The sequence below is a fragment of the Lupinus angustifolius genome, chromosome LG20, assembly GCF_001865875.1.
Source record: "Lupinus angustifolius cultivar Tanjil chromosome LG20, LupAngTanjil_v1.0, whole genome shotgun sequence".
NCBI lineage: Eukaryota > Viridiplantae > Streptophyta > Magnoliopsida > Fabales > Fabaceae > Lupinus > Lupinus angustifolius.
In genome coordinates this window covers 8,179,648-8,183,521 of record NC_032028.1, presented here as the reverse complement: position 1 = coordinate 8,183,521, position 3,874 = coordinate 8,179,648, and the positions used below count along the sequence as shown (strand labels likewise).

At 32.3% G+C, this 3,874-nt stretch overlaps 1 pseudogene; it reads right to left on the bottom strand.

Moving 5' to 3' along the window:
* LOC109335461 overlaps positions 1-2,618 on the bottom strand; it is a 3,378-nt pseudogene extending 760 nt beyond the window's left edge.

Below are 3,874 nucleotides of genomic sequence, written 5' to 3'. Positions count from 1 at the left end.
TATATTTTGATACAAGTATAGTAAAAGTTGAAAGTTTTACTTTATATGCTAATCAACACTGACTGTCATATATGTCATTCTGGCTTATATTGTGAAACTTGTGAGGAAATTGAACAAAAGCAAGGGAATTTGATATCTTCGGATCAAGATGGAAACACAATGCTTGTAGCGCTGAAGCTGAGTCACTGCAGAACATGTCGCAATCCAACACTAGTATATATGGAGCATTGCTCATCACAGCAGAGACGCGATGCTGCAATATGATATATCTTATATCAGTAATCAAATAACGTAACTGATGGCAATTCTATAAAGCAACTTCAGAAAGGCCAGTGTATGCTAATCATCAATTGTTTGTGCTACATTTGTTTGTCGGACCACACTAGGTGAAGTCTCGTGCACTCGGCCGCCCTTTTTATTTGTTTGTCAGAGTTTATCGCTAAACAAGCCAGTGACAATGTCAAGTTGTTTTTGCTGATACTTGTGGACTTGTATATATATAGAGAGAGAGAGAGGGAGAGAGAGAATCATACAAGGACATTGAGTGCTCCAGCTTTGAAATTATAAGGATGGGAAGGCTTTTTCTCACGGGAAACATAGACAAGTGAAGGCAATTTCACATGCTCTACTTCACTGCTGATATTTTCTTGTATCACCTGCCATCATCAGTAACTAATATGAGAATTTGTTTAATTTCATTTTTCTTAATATGGTAAACTAAGTGTCAAATGCAAACTCACATGACTTTGTTATCATATCCCTTTAACTTATGAAAACAGCAACAGCACACAAAATACTATTGTCACATACATCGACCGTGCTACACATGTTTCAGAATAAATAATGATTATCATGTTAAATTATTTTATAATATAGTATTCCAGAATGATTTATTTGAGACAAGTATTCAACTGTTTTTTTGTATGTCTTGTTTGAGTTTAATAAATTTCTTTTTAGTTCTGATTTGGTGATATTTGATAATCAATTGGAGACTTACTTACACATTGATATGCATAACAATATTGATTTTGCTTTTTTGAAAAGAATCAATAATTTTGTACATAAGTTAGTTGAAATTGGAATACACGCCGTTTACCTATTAGTTTATATTTTTTGAAGTTAACAATATAACAGTAGAAAAAGCTTTTTCAATTAAGAAAATGTAAAAAAATAGGTCGCGAATAGAAAATGCATGGATAAATGATTGTCTAATAACTTATATTTAGTTAGAAGTTTTCTATAACATTAACAACGAATTAATCATTCAACGATTTTTAAATATGAAATCACATAAGATTAATTATGAAATATGTAATTTATTTGATTGTGTTGTTAATGTTAATTTAATAATAGTAATTTTTTAATTACTCAAAAATATTTTTTTAGAAATTAAAAATACAATAAAAAACATATTTTTTTATTTTTGAGTGAAAATAGAAACTTATAATATATTAAAATTTTACAATTTTGACACTAATATTTAATATTTTTATAATTTATGATATTTATTATTTTATATTTTAATATATGTTACATACCCTACCTCTAAATTTTAGATTTACACTAGTCACATATATGCATTTAAGTAAGGGTAAAGTTAATCATCCAAGCCAGTTGAGTTGATATATTTGTACACAAATATTTCATTGTCAAATTCAAGCACCAATCAAGCTCTATGTACAATTTTGAATTTGATTAACAAAACTATATATTCCTGAGAAAATTGAGCCTCACATTTTTAGAAACTGAAGTTTAAATTAGTTAACTGGACTATAAATTAGGCAAATTTCAGTTTCACAACCATACAATACAATAGTATTTTGTATAACATTTTACCACTATGATAGATGGATGATTTTGACTTGTTATGGCATTAGTATCACTAGCCTTGCCTTCTTTGAAATCCTCATATTTTTCCTGCACAAATTATATATACTTCATATTTAAATAGAACTTTGTTCCTACAATCCAAAAGTTAAGACAAAATTAACTTCTTCTCATGCAGAACCTACCTTGATTATTTTATTATCTGCAATAAACTCATTGTTCCCTTCAAAATCACTATGACCATAGTGTGAAGCAGAAAAATAAGCCTTGGGGCACCTACACTCGATTCTATATTTTCTACAAAAAGGAAGCCACCACCTTGTAAAGTTGAAAGCCACCTTCATAGCATTGAAGGTGAAAGATGAAGTACCATCATCAGATACATAAACATGAAGTTTATGTGATGGGTAATCAAGTGCCATGGCTGATAACACAGTATTCATCACATCAAAAGTGGGTTCTTTAGTTGAGTCTGCAGTGCATATAAACACATCAAGTGGTGGAAGCTTTTCATCCTTTGGTAATCTTTGTGGAAACGCAGTTCTAGAAATGGGGTGCCAACGAAAAGATTGGTGAAGAATCCAAATGAAAGAGAGAATGGTTTCTGATGCAAAAACAAGAAGCCAAGGTAGCAATGGTGTTCCTCTGGTTTGTGGATTCCGAAAGAAGAAACAAAGCCTATAATAGAACAAGAAACATAAAGCAGTAGCATGAAGGAGCATGTATAATCTATTGGTGAAAACCAAAGGCTTGTGGACATAGCTGAGATTTAGAGGAAGAGTATCCTCCATCTTCATCTTAATGTGGTCTATTTAATGTCGTCAATGGCTCAATCAGAATGGCAGATCAAGATGACCCTAACTTTGATGCGTGAGAAAGATGTAATACTATGATAGTTTCTTGGATCTCAAGGTTCCTTTCACAACACCTATCACAGAGCACCATTTATATTGATAGTGCTCAAGGTCCCTTTCCTCATGACCTCAAGTTTATTACAAGAACTTCAATCCATGAGACAAGGTGACAAAAGTGTCTAATTCTTCCACACAGATATGAAGATAATTTGGGATGACCTTGATTCCCTAAGATCCTTTCCTACATGTACATGCAACAATAAATGCACTTGTGATTTTTTAAAGATTTTCAAAAGATATAGAGACAGAGTATGTCATTTCTTTCTTGAAAGGCCTCAATGACTAATATAATACAGTAAAGTCTCAAATTTTGTTCATGGAACCACTTTCAGCCATCAACAAAGTTTTTTCCTTAGTTCTCCAACAAGAAAGCCAGTTTGAAGGGGTTGCTTTTGGAGAAAATAAAACCATGATCAATGATGTTAATTCAAGACAAAACTGGAGAGGGCTGTAACGCCCCGAAAAATACTTCTCAAAAACATTGCGGAAAAATGGGTAATTTTTTTTTTGAAATAAAGAGATTGTATAAAATTGTTTCCTTTTTAAAACCTTCTTTTTTCGGGACATCACTTTAAGTAACTCAAATGCGGAAAATCAACTTATCGTTATCGAATGATAACTTAACCTGATTCACAATTTCCTGAATAACACAATGCATATAAACGGTTAAGTCATCTTTAGTTCATACAAACTAAATCAACAAAGGCGGAAACTACATCGCCACTAACATATACAAAATCCAAAAAGAAAGAGCGAAAATGTTAATCATCGCCAACAGACACTAAACAAAGACAGGAACAAACTGAAGTCGTCCTTGTTTTCAACAGTCACAAAATGATAAGCAACTCCAAAGCTAGGGTACTGCCTCTTCCTCAATTCCTCATGCCCCCTCCTGGAACATCACGGACGGGTAGCTCCAAATCCGAGCAAAGTTGTCTACCTGACGAGCACACGTCCGAAAAGCATACAATAGAAAAGAAGAGAAATAGAGAGAGTAAAACATCTAATGAACATAAATTCATTGACGGCGTGGACTTACTCAGAATATCACACTCAGACATAAAATATATTTAAACATATAATTCATCATTTATCAATAACATCATGAAGAAATTCATAACTTACCATTTATT